Source organism: Choloepus didactylus, chromosome 20, assembly GCF_015220235.1.
Source record: "Choloepus didactylus isolate mChoDid1 chromosome 20, mChoDid1.pri, whole genome shotgun sequence".
NCBI classification, from domain to species: Eukaryota; Metazoa; Chordata; class Mammalia; order Pilosa; family Megalonychidae; genus Choloepus; species Choloepus didactylus.
The window spans coordinates 58,996,562-59,010,469 of record NC_051326.1 but is presented as its reverse complement, the minus strand read 5'-3'; the positions used below and the strand labels follow the sequence as shown (position 1 = coordinate 59,010,469).

General features: G+C 36.1%; 1 protein-coding gene across 2 annotated transcripts in view; it reads right to left on the bottom strand.

Moving 5' to 3' along the window:
- Positions 1-13,908, bottom strand: part of GRHL1 (grainyhead like transcription factor 1) — a 70,840-nt gene that overhangs the window by 44,509 nt on the left and 12,423 nt on the right. The gene's annotated exons all lie outside the window — the stretch shown is intronic.

Below are 13,908 nucleotides of genomic sequence, written 5' to 3'. Positions count from 1 at the left end.
GATGTCAATTCTACCCAAAGCAATATACAAATTCAATGCAATTCCAATCAAAATTCCAGCAGCCTTCTTCACAGAAATGGAAAAGCCAATTGTCTAGTTCATATGACGGGTGAGTGGTCCCGAACAGCCAAAACTATCTTGAAAAAACAACAGTTACAGGACTCATACATCCTGATTTTAAAACTTCTTACAAAGTTACAGTAATCAAAACAGCATGGTACTGGAACCAGGACAGACATACAGACCAATGGAATCAAACTGAAAGTTCAGAAATAAACCCTCACATCCATGGCCAATTGATCTTTGACAAGGCTGCGAGTCCTCTCAGTGGGGAAAGAATAGTCTCTTCAACAAATGGTGCTGGGAAAACTAGATAGCCATATGCACTTCAAACCATATAAAAAATTAACTCACAATAGATCAAAGACCTAAATATAAGAACTAAAACTATAAAACTCCTGAAAATAATGGGAAGCATCTTCAGACCCTGTATTGGGCAATGGTTTCTCAGACTTTATACCAAGAGCATGAGCAACGACATAAAGCTAAATGGGACTTTACGAAAATTAAAAACTTTTATATATCAAAGGACTTTATCAAGACAACCTACAGAATGGGAGAAAATATTTGGAAACCATTTATCTGATAAAGGCTTAATATCTAGAATATATAAAGAACTACTACAACACAACAAAGACAGTCCAATTAAAAAATGGACAAAAGACAAATATACATTTCTCCACAGAAGATAAACAAATGGCCAATAAATACATGAAAAGAGGCTTAATGTCATTACCCTTCAGGTAAATGCGAATCAAAACCACAATGAGATACTATCTCATACCCACCAGAATGGCTACAATTTTAAAAACAGAAAATAAGTGTTGGAAAAGATGTGGAGAAACAGGAATATTTGTACATTGTTGGTAGGAATATAAAATGGTGCAGACACTGTGGAAACCAGTTTGGCAATTCCTCAGAAAGTTAAGTATAGAATTGCCATGTGACCCAGATATCTCACTTATAGGTATATACCCAAAAGAATTTAAAGTGGCAACTTGAACAGATATTTGAAAACTGATGTTCACAGTATCATTATTCACAATTGCCAAAAGGTGGAAGCAAGTCAAGTGTCCATTATCAAGAATGGATTAACAAAATGTGGTATATTATTCAGCAGTAAAAAAGAATGAAGTTCTGATACATGCTACAACATGGATGAACCCTGAACACATAATGTTGAGTGAAATAAGCCAGACACAAAAGAACAAATACTGTAGGCTCTCACATATGAAATAGCAGAATATGCAAATTCATAAAGTCAGAAACTAGAATACAAAAAAAAGAGTTACCAGGAGCCAGGTAGGGGAGGGCCTAATGGGGAGTTAATATTTAATTGGTATAGAGTTTGTGTTTGGGGTGATAGAAAAGTTTTAACATGGATGATGGCGATGGAGGCAAAACTTTGTGAATGTAATTAACACCCCTGAATTGTACATTTGAAAAGGAATAAAAAGGAAATCTTATGTTATATATAAATTACTACACCAAAAAAAAACACACACACACAAAAACCCATAGAACTGTACAACACAAAGAGTGAACCTAACATACACAGCGGGCTGAAGTTAACAGCATAATTATAATTAATATTGTTCCATCAATTGTAACAAATGTACCACATTAATGCAAAATGTTAATAGCAGGAAAAACTGCGTAAGAGGGGAGCATCTGGAAACTCTGTACTTTCTGCCTGATTTTTCTGTAAACTGACTGCTCTAATTTATATTAAAAAAAAAGGCATTGACAAAGCACTTTGAATTCTTCCATTAAAAGATACCCAAAACAACCTGGCTTTTAAAATAAAACAGAGTAACAAAGTACTATGCTTATGATAATAAATGAGAGATTGTAGGAGTTTATCATGATAACATCATAGTGGTGACTGGGAAAATTAAAGAGGTAAGTAAAATCATTAGCAACCTTCAATATTTCTCCACAGTATGAAGGAAGGAATCCAAATTCTGTGGTTGTGGTATACAAGGTATTCTAAAATCTAACTCCCATTCTTGATTCACACCTCACTTATACACATATTTACCCTTTGGGAATCTGTTTTCTCTGCTGCTAAATTTTAAAATAACTTTATTCTATTCTCTACCAACATCTCTCTTATCTATAAAGATCTATTATCAATGGATATACCTTCTTCGAGAAACATGCGCTAATCTACCCAAATAGAATCCATCACTCATTTAGCTGTGCTCCTATAACACTCTGTTTATAACCCCATTTTAATACTTATCAAGCTGTACTAAGTAGCTTTTTACTTTTCCCACCCCACACTTGGTCAGACCTTGTGCTCCTTCAGGGAAAGAGTCGCATCTCTATACTCTCATTACCTAGCTCAAAGAAAAGAATAAATGGGCACCCGAACCAGCCACCTCTATTTAACAATTTTGTCACTGTCATACTGTAATTAGTGAGTACTTTAAGTCTCTTGAGGGCAAGGACCATGTGTTACTCATTTTAAAAATTTCTTCCAGTGTTTAGTATGTATTTTTATTTCACCAATGCATTTTGTCTATTACTAAGTGGTACTGAATAAAATACTGGTAATGAGAGACAGAAAAACCATGACTATCCAAAAATCTACATATTATCTCCAAATCCTATTTTAACAAATTTCAACTCCTCACACCACAGTGCCCAAGAACAAACAAAAAACATTTTATAAAAAAGGTAATATAAAGTTACACAAATTAACCCTTCCTTCTTCCAACTGTTAGTAGAAGAGCCTGTGAACAATAAAATAGTTAAAAATCAGGCAATGAAATGAAAAAAAGAGGAAGACTGCTTAACTGACACATTAGGCAATCACCTAATATTACTTTCATTACCAAATCTTTAACCATTTATTCTTACCCAAAAATTTGCAACAGTGCACCACTAAGTAATAAAGACTAAACTTAGCATTCAAGATGCTACATATTTGACTCCAATCTACCTTTCCAGCCTTATTTCTATCACCAACAGTATTTCTAAAATGTGAATAATCAACACATCCTTTTTAAAAGAGAAAAAAAAATGCTGAACTCCTAAAAATACATCTACACCCCAATCATACCAGACTTTTTGAAAAAAACTCAGCATATGGAGCTGAGACAATACTCGCTTACCTGTGCCAATATTATATGTTATGATATGTATATTATGATGTACAATTAGAAAATTCTAGTGAGTTTTAACTAGCTGATAAATATAAGCAAGACAAGAGAAAAGATCTACTAGAAGGAAGAAAAGAATAAAGAAAAGTGGGTTGAAGTGAAGAAGCTACAGAAAGTTGGTAACTGAAAAAAAAGTTTTACTTTCCAAAAATGCACTTATCCTTGTGGTCTACCCTAAAAACATTTACCTTTAATATGAATATCATATAGTTCATATTCTTTGGCTAATCGTTATCTCAACTCAAGAGACAAAGGGCCAAGTTGTGATTGAGTCTTCAGACTCCGAATATACAGACAGTAAAAGATAAACAGTAAATTGATCACAAAGTTAAAGGTGGAATCCATGTCTCCTGACTCTAAAACTCAGTGCTCTTTTTCTCTAAACCACACTGCCTCTGTGAAGAATACAATGCTGGAGAATTACTTAATGGAAAAAATGGTGAAACAGGAAGATTTAGGGGAGGAAAAAAAAAAGTGGCCCCCAAACTGATATGAAGTTTTTTTTTTTTAATCATGAAGCATAAAATTAAAGGTCCCTATATTTCAAACCAAACAGCAAATGTGTGCCAAGCTTCCTCTTTGACTTCACATATAAGTCACAAGACCTAGCTGATGATGTGGCTCATTAGAGACAGTTGTAGCTGTATTGGATACAGTCCCAGTTGCCTCCGGGAGTCTTTATCATTTTAACTCATTCTAGCATTAAATTCAATTTAGCCAAATACAGATATAATAGCCATAATTTTGTTTGTGGGATGAAACTGATCTAGCAAATTCAAAGTAGAAACCATGGAATAAATTTAGTTTAATTATTCTCCAAACCAGTCAAAAAAATTGTTCTAAGACTTTCTAAGTAGTTGTTCTTAAAACAGAAATTTCCTGGCAACAGAAACTAAAATGTGAGGCCAATAATGTAGTTTATTTTTATCTCAACCCCAACAGCATTAATTAAAGAGAATAAAACCACTATCATTCCAATATGCTCATATGAAGTTATAAATATCAGCTGAAGCCAATGGAGTGGGAAACAGTTTAAACTAAGAAATCAAGATCAATTCTTGGCTAAAGTCTAATTAGATACGGACATTTACTCAGCATTAAATGGCAAGGCACTTAATCATAACCAGCACTCCTTCCCTGCAACCAAAAAATAAATTAAAATTCTGATTTTCTTAGTTCTGTATGAGCTTTGTATTTCCTCTACTTCTTACCTCTATGTGCTGGCTTAATCAATTAGTTAAGCCCAAGTGGTATAAAGAATGAGTCATAAACTCAAAAACAGAATCCAGTTCCATTACTAATTCATCCGATAATAAAAACAAAATCCCATTACAAAATAATATTAACTAAAAAAGACTTAAAATGTGAAACTGTCATATGTGTTATTTCTCAGACTATCAAAAGATCATCAGGATTTTAAAAAAAGGAAAGATGAGGGGTAGGGAGGATAAAGATGTGGGAAGAGAACATTAACTTGAAATCTTCTCACATCTAAGAGAGGCGTTTCCCTGAAGAAAAAACAAGGATCTAGTCATCACCCTTGATGTTGCCACAATGGTTCCTTCCCACACCTCCCACACATCATCTTTAGTTTCTGCAGAGATTGCAGAAAGCCAGGGAAAAAGTGAGAGAGAGAGAGAGAGAGAGAGAGAGAGAGAGAGAGAGAGGGAGGAGGGGAAAGAGGGGAGGAAGAAAGGGGAAGGGAGGAAAGAAAGGAGAGAGAGAGAATCATTCTGGATAGACGTATATATTATTCTTCCCTCTATCATACTGGTGAACTTAAGTATACTTGGCAGATACAGTGATTTGGCACCAGTTGTCCCAAATAAGTAGAATGTTCTGAAATATGCAGAACTGGATTTAGGTGTGACACAAGGCAAACACAGACCACATTCCATCATCTCTAGGTACAGAATATGGGTCATAAAGGGGAGACTTGGCAGGCAAGCTTACTTCTAACCAAAATTTCTAATTATAAGGTATTTTCCACTTAAGAAAACAAACTAAAGAAAAAGTCCCTGAACAAATAATTAGTGAGGAGAGTTTACTTACTAAAGGATTTGGAGTCGTGTATGTACAAGAGCTAACACTGCTGCCATATAAAAGAAATAAGGACTCCAAGGCTCCCTACATACTGCCTTCAAACATTTATTCTAGGTAAATTCAATAACTAATAATGTCAGGTTAGAGTCAAAGCTCTCCAATTTAGTTTTAAGTAATAAAACTAGTTGAAATGACAGATTTAGAAAACCGCCTTAGATGGAATTTCCAGGAAGGAGCTAGAAGGAGGGTTAAGGTGACAAGCTGTCAAAGAAGAAAGTTCTATAGAAGAGCTTATTGTTTCTTGACAGTGGCAGAGTGGGGGAAGGAGAAAAGATTAACCAAAAAAAATAGAAAGAAAGAAAAACTAATTCAAGTGACAGCAGAAATAGTGACTAAATAGACACAGGCGCTTCAAACCCGTTTTACAAGATGCAAGTTTCACTACTAAACTAAAGCTTTCTTCAGCTGCCAAGTGTCTCACTTGCCCAATCAGAGACATCATACACTTGGCTCTTACCCTCAGGCATGTGCTGTAATAAATGTGAGCTATTGTTACCTGTGGATTCTAAAGTTCCACCATGATTCAATGTATTATACTTCTGGACAGAACTTCTTGCTTAGACACTACAGAGTACACTCCTTGAAATGCTTTCAAGCCAAAGTCGAACAAAACTAGCTAAAAAAAAAAAAAAAAAAAAAGTAAAGAAGTTTAAAGAAGAAACAATCCTCACGATCATACCCAAAACAGTTTCTGCAAAGCAAAACTTCGAATTACCAAGTAAGTAGAGTTTATTCCATTTCAGTTAATTAAAGGCACTCTCTACAAATTCCTAATCAAAGAAATGCTCTTACACTGATCAAACTACAACTCTAAAGATTCTTCATTGCCTGTAAAGGAAGGAGACTATCTCTCTGGAACCAAAAAAAAATACATTTTTTACTTTAATAAATATGTATTTTCAAAGTGCACGAAAGGAAACAGTAGTTTACTGGAGTCAAATGAATCTCAACCGGAGGCTTCCACTTCTATCTTTAGTTTCCCTAGCATTTTAAGGTTAGAAACATACGGACATTCCAGTTTAATCTAGTTCACTTTGTGATCTGTCTAGACTCTAAAAGTCTCTTATTCTTTGTTTTAAGAGTAACAATGCTTCCTGATTTCTTTCTAAGCCATAGGATCTATTTAGGCCAGGAAGTATACACTTTAGTTTTAAACCTCCTGCCTTAATTTAACTGCAATTGCAAGTAAGATATTTGACTCATTTCTCTCCCTCCTCCCTCCATTCACACTGGAAATTTAAAGCTGTGAAACAAACCAAACCTGCTCCTGCTTAATGCAACCAAACATGGCAACACCTTATTTTAATGGAGCACTTGATTGATGGTTCACTAGAATGGAATCCCTATAAATGCAAGCAATATGCTCAGTCCAAACAAATAAAAAATTGCTCTCACAATGAATTCCAAATATTACACATAGACAAAACAACAAACTGTTATTAAACTCATAAACCTGCATCCCACAAGCACATCCAAAAAGTCTTAAGTTCAAGTTACCAGAATGGTTACACCCCTTTTTTAGACAAAAACTGCCTCAATAATCCCTCACCAGGAACTTCATATACTTCTGCTGAGACAAGGAGAGAAAGGGGAAGATACCAATGCTCCATCCAAACACAGGATCCCTTGTGGTAAAGCATCTTGGTACTCCAGTCAGGCTCCAAATTCTATTTTAATCCTCTTCCTTTTCCAATATGAACCTTTCCATGACACACAAAACATTTGGTTCTGAAGGACAATCCTTCAGAATATCTCGGAGTTCCTTCTTACAGCTGATAGATTCTAATTAAAAGTAAAAGCACAGAGACAACCTAAGATGGTGGCTAGGTGAGACAGGGCAAAAAAACACCTCCATGAAAAATACTAGATAAAAACCAGAAAGTGACCCAGAACACCAGTTCCAGCGATGCACCAGCCGGACAAGGTCTGCTAAATCCACAGGGACCATGCATTTGGTGAAACCAGGAGTCTGCATTCTGCAACAAGTAAGTGAGCTGGCTGAAAGTCCAGCAGCCACGCTGCAGTGTGGGGAAACCGTGGCTTGGCGTTTGGAGATGGACTAGTTCCCTTAAAAACAAACAAACAAACAAACAAAAAAACCGGGGAGCGGATGCAGTTACGACGGTGAGAACCGCGCAGTGAAGCATGGCAGAAGTGGACTGTGCCAACATCTCAGTGTCTGGCGTGGAGGATAGCCTGCTGCTGATTGTCTCAGGGCCAGACGATATGGAGAACCCAAACCCAAACACCAAATCAAAAGATCAGAAGACACACAGTACTTGGAGCAAGGGTTCGGGTTCGGGTTAGGGTTCGGGTTAGGGTTAATCAAAGAACTAAGGACAAACAACAAGAGCATGGCACAGGATATAAAGGACATGAAGAAGACCCTAGAAGAGCACAAAGAAGAAACTGCAAGAGTAAATAAAAACATAGATGATCTTATGGAAATAAAATAAACTGTTGGCCAAATTAAAAAGACTCTGGATACTCATAATACAAGATTAGAGGAAGCTGAACAACGACTCAGCCTCCCTGAGGACCACAGAATGGAAAATGAAAGAACAAAAGAAAGAATGGGGGAAAAAATCGAAACGGATCTCAGGGATATGACAGATGAAAGAGTATTCAAAGAAACTGTTGGGGAAACTTCCCAAACCTTCTACACAATACAAATACACAAAGCATAAATACCCAGTGAACTCCAAATAGAATAAATCCAAATAAACTCACTCTGAGACATATTCTGATCAGACTGTCAAATACTGAAGAGAAGGAGCAAGTTCTGAAAGCAGCAAGAGAAAAGCAATTCACCACATATGAAGGAAACAACATAAGACTAAGTAGTGACTACTCAGAGGCCATCATGGAGGTGAGAAGGCAGTGGCATGCCATATTTAAAATTCTGAGAGAGAAAAATTTCCAACCAAGAATACTTTATCCAGCAAAACTCTCCTTCAAATTTGAAGGAGAGCTTAAATTTTTCACAGACAAACAAATGCTAAGAGATTTTGCCAATAAAAGACCTGCCCTACCTCAGATACTAAAGGGAGCCCTGCCAACAGAGAAACAAAGAAAGGAGAGATATAGAGAAATTTAACAGACATATATAGAACATTACATCCCAAATCAACAGGACACACATTCTTCTACAGTGATCACGGATCTTTCTCCAGAATAGACCATATGCTGGGACATAAAACAAGCCTCAATAAATTAAAAAAAAAAAAACTGAATTTATTCAAAGCACATTCTCTGACCACAATGGAATACAAATAGAAGTCAATAACCAGTAGAGACTTAGAATAATTCAAAAACAACTGGAGGATAACAATGAGGGGGAGATGAAAATATTCCCAGATAATCAAAAGCTGAGGGACTTCATCACCAGTAGATCAGTCCTGTAAGAAATGCTAAAGGGAATTGAGTGGGCTAAAAGTAAGGGACACTAAACAATTGACTGAAACCACATGAAGAAATAAAGATTTCCAGTAAAGATCACACGGTAAATATAAATACCAATACTACTGTATTTTTGATTTATAACTCCACTATTTACTTCCTACAGGATCTAAATTACATAAACTCTAATGACAAATCAGTGGTTTTGGACTCAATGTAAAATACGTAATTTTTGAGAAGAACTACATAAAGGTGGGGGAATGAAGAAGTATAGGAACACAGTTTACGTGTCCTATTGAAGTTAAGTTGGTATCAAAAAAAAAGAAGATTGTTATAGATTTAAGAGGTTAAACTTAAGCCCCACGGTAAACACAAAGAAAGTATCAGAGAATATGACCATAGAGATGAAAAGTAGAGTACAGGTTACGAGAAGTGGGGGAAGGGGCAATGGGGAGTTAAGAAATGAGTGTCAAGTTTCCGTTTGGGGTGAGGGGAAATTTCTTATAACCAATGGTGGGAAGGTGAAAGCACTGCAACATTCTAAATGTGATTAATCCCACTAATGGAATGCTAGGGAGGGGGTGGAATGGGAAGATTTAGGCTGTATATATGTTTCCACAACTGGGAAAAAAAAAAAAAAAAAAAGACAGTCTAAATAGATAATGACAACTAAATGCCAAGGATGATCCTGGATGGGATCTGAGGATGGAGGAAAGGAGGCTCAAAGGGACACAAGTGGGACAAAAGAAAGAAAAAAAAAGGAAATACAGAATGTAAGCTTTGTATCAATGTTGAATTTCTTGAACTTCTTAGGTGCACTTAATGGGATTGCATAAACGAATGTTCTTGTTCATGGGAAATGTATATGTGAATTATATTGTTTGTTCAAGGATGTGTGCAGCTTGCTCTCATGTTCAGAAGACAGAGCAATAGATGAAGGATGATAGGGAGGGAGGGAAAGAAAGAAATGGTGGTGTGACAAGATGTTAAAGTTGGTGGATCGGGGTATTGGGGGAGGGGGGTCGGGGTATGCTGGAATTCTGTGTATGGGGTTTGTACTGTTTTTGCAACTGTTCTTGTAAGTTTGAATCTATTTCAAAATAAAATTAAAAAAAAAAAAAAAAAGTAAAAGCACAGAATATTCTTATTTGACAGGGTTTTTTTTCCCTCTAGGGCACAGGATGCTCTGATCTTGTCCTACCTCCTATCTCTGATTGCCCTTCTCCCCTTCTCGGTCAAGGCACTACATCAAAGATAAAAAAAAAATGTAAGGATCTGAACCATGAAGAGAAAAGTGCATTGAAATCAGTTATGTCACTCTCAGAGATAAGATCATGCCATCAAGAAAAAGATGCAGTTCCATCTGGCTTTAATTGGACCAAAAACTGAAGGTCTAATAAAGACTTATTAAAAAAGAAAAAAATCAAATGAGTCAATGGTGGCTGCACCTCTTCCACCTTTTAGTGTAAGAATTTAGATTTGTCACTATTGGAAAAAACTATTAGTTAACTATTTTGTATCCCTGAGATTCATTACATCTTTAAAAGGTTTGCTTAATATTCATGAAGATCAAAGCCACATATAGATGAAAAAAATCTTTGAATGTAGCTGTTTTCCTATTTGCTACATTGCCTACTTAATTATAAACAAAGATGTCCCTACATAGTAAAATAGACATCCTTTCCTATTAGTGTTTCCTTGGATTATAGAACTTCCTCAGAGTTGGCTGGCCTATTTGGCTGGCCTAATTTTCACTGGATTCAAATACAGTCATTTTTAAATTTCCATTTCTCTGTAGTCAAACGTTACTCACCCAGCAAGAAACATAAAATATTCCTGGTAGCAAAAGTGCACTTATACTACAGGAATTTATATTAGTGAATCCATAATACTGCTCTATTAGTAAGTATTCTTATATTTTAAAATAGTCTCCCCTGTCAAGAACACTTTCTATCCATTTCAAGGTCTAAATTCTTGCCTTCTTAGAAGGCCTTTTTTCCAATGACCAAGCAGCAAACACAAAATCATGGGGCGGACTAAGTGCTTTTTTATGGATACTGAGTAGACAGCACTGCCTCATTAAATGTGAACAGAGGTAAGGCATCATAGCATGGTGCTAAGCATTCAAAGAAGTTAATTCCCTCTCCCAACTTCTTTTTCCTCTATTTATTTTAGATCTTCAGGCTTTGAGAGGCCCTTACTTCATATCACTAACCAAATCTCAAAGCTGTTGTAAACGCTTAGATTTACAACCCAAGCAAGAAATTAAACCCTAGGCCAAGATGTGTAGCCTATCCAGAATTACTTGAGATATACTAGGTTTAGGAAATACTGAAACTGGAACAGAACAGAAAGTGCCTAATTTATAAAGTGTGTCCCTAAAATTCATTTGTAAAGGGATGTAAACGCATTTTTCCTTTAAAACTGTTATGTTTAGGATCTCAACCTGTTCCACAATTGCCTATTTAACCCACTATATACCTGAACCACAATGCTAGTGTTGTTAGCCTGGATCTAACACAGTGCCTTGTACACAGCAGGCATTCAGGTATTTGCTGAATAAAGCCAGGAATTCCCACAATAATGAGGAAAAGGCGCAGAGCTAGTTCTGGATAAAATGGTTATAGAGTTGAAGTTTGTGTTTACCTTTCTCCCACCTCCCTTCAGGCACCCCCCTCCTCATCTCCTAGTCCTATTTCCCACATGACTAGAGCCCTCATACCTTGCACTACAAATTCTAAACTTCAGCACCTCACCAGAGCACTATCTTTTAATGTTTCAGAGGTAAAATTGCTTCTTCTCCCTGTAGCTGATCTCAGCTGTACATCAGGAAGGAAAAAAATCTGATTAAGTTATTTCACAATGAAAAGTGAATACTTCATGAACTTTAAGTTGCCCAGGGATTTGACTCTTTAAAAGATGCCTGACTATGCCAATAAATCTCTCTAATTTTCTGTGGAGTACAATAAAATCAATGAAATAGGTCTACACAGTAGACAGATTAGTACTAAGATATTTCTGCTATTCAAAGCAACTTCCTTCTTCCTTAGCACTTAGAAAACTATGATTTCTTATAAGTTCTGTAACTTCTTAAAATTTCCATGGTAATGGCAGGTATATGTTTATATTTATGAACAGAGTGAACAGGGGTAGTATGAGTGTTAGCTTGGGCAGTGTTTTTCCCAAACTGGAGCATAAGCCAAGGCTGTCAAGATTCAACCTACTCTGTCCTCAAAATATAATCACCTCCAAAGTGGGAGGCAGAAACTAAAGGGACGATTCAGATACTGACACTGGGCCAGAATTCTGGGGTTACTCATTCTGGCACAGCCAAAAGAGTATGTTAGATATCTTTTTAAAAAGGGAAGAGGGAGGAAATGCCACAGACCTGCAATAAACTCTTATGTTTAAGAGAAGGAATTGGGACTAAAAAATCTAGAAATTTAATTCTAACGCACCCTTGAAGCTGATGCCTAACATCAGCTTCAAAAGGTAGCAGCCTCATTAAGAAATGGCACACCATCCTTCCGGAAGCATTAAAAAAAAAAAAAAAAAAAAAATGTCAGTGCTAGGGGACTGGAAGGGGAAATGAAACTATATTCACCTACACCAATTAACCATGCCATTAAGGCTACTTAAGACACACCTCCAACAATATTTCTCATTAATACAAATATGCTGTAGGCCTTCAGAATAAAACAAGCCATTATCCCTATCAGTCATCTTGGCTTTCATTATTCCCACCCTACAGAGTGACACATCAAACAAACAAAACACCCTGCCCATATGCAGAGCTTTTCAGCCAAGATCTCCAAGCACTCTGACAAGTACTTATTAACCCTGACAACACCCCAACAAAGAGAGTTGGTCACTATAGCCTTTTTATTTTTCCATGGGAATAAAGGGGGAAAACTGAACTAGTGAACTAAGGGACTAACCCAAGGTCACAGATAAGTGAGAGATATGAACTCAGGACTTCTATGTTCTTAATCACCTTCTCCACACTTTCTCAATTAGTATCTAATGGTGAGTAGGAAGTATTTCTCTAGCTTGCTTTAAGAACACAAACCACCTCTGATGGCACAGAGCCACCTCTTCTTATAAGGTGTTCTTAGCAGCCAGCACAGTGAGTCCTATTATGACATTTAATTTCAAAATAACTACAATTATATAAAATAGAAAGTTTTCTTTTCTTTCTAATAGCTCCTCTATAGTGAATTCATTGTTTAATCAGTGACCAAACTCTAGACTAAATAGCCTGCTGACATGTGTGTTCGATCAAGGTAGTCAACAAGAAAACCTTCATGCAATTACAATAACTTAAGCTTCCTTACAGACCAGTGGCCCAAACTTACTAAAACTTAAAAATACACCTTTACCTTAGACATGATGACTGCAATAAGAAAGGAAAGCAATTATAGTATAATCTTAACACAGCTCTCAAAAATCTAGTCATGATTTTTAAAAGCAACCTTAGACAGTATAAAATGGAACTTAAAAACACTCAGCACTTAATACAGTGTCTCACTTCACAAGTTACTAAAATTCTCATTGAATAAATAAAAAAAAAAAGAACAGAAGGTGATTATGAGTTTGTACGTGGTTCCTGACAGAGAAAAATATTCCTAATATCGCAACAAATACTAAAGACCAATCATATTTTAACAACTGTCCAAAACAAAAACAAAAAACAAAAATAACCACCATGTTTCTACTGTGTTGCTTGAGCTTCCAATTATTAAACTAATCCAAAGAGAGAAAACATACCAGAACTCTAATAATTTAGTGACGAGAGGGATAATACTAAAAGGAAGAATGCTGTGGGAAGGGCAGAAATGACTGAAAAAAATGTTTAATTTTCTTTAAAGGGTACTAAAAACTCCAATTAGAATTATCTAAATGACCATCTGAATTGAAGGCAATTCTTCGATTATAAAAGCCCAAGAGAAGAAAAATCTTAACATAAGTTGTCTTTACAAGGTAACAATGTGAAATAAAGTATTGCTAATAACTTGTAATTAAGGACCTTTCTCCAACAAACTCAAATAACTTTGTAAGCACTGTCTTAATAGTCCTTACAACATCCCTGCATGGAGGGAGAGGACAGTTACTGACCCCCCTTTACAAAAGAGAAAATGAAGGCAAAGTGAATGAGGAATCAGACACAAGGTCAAACAAT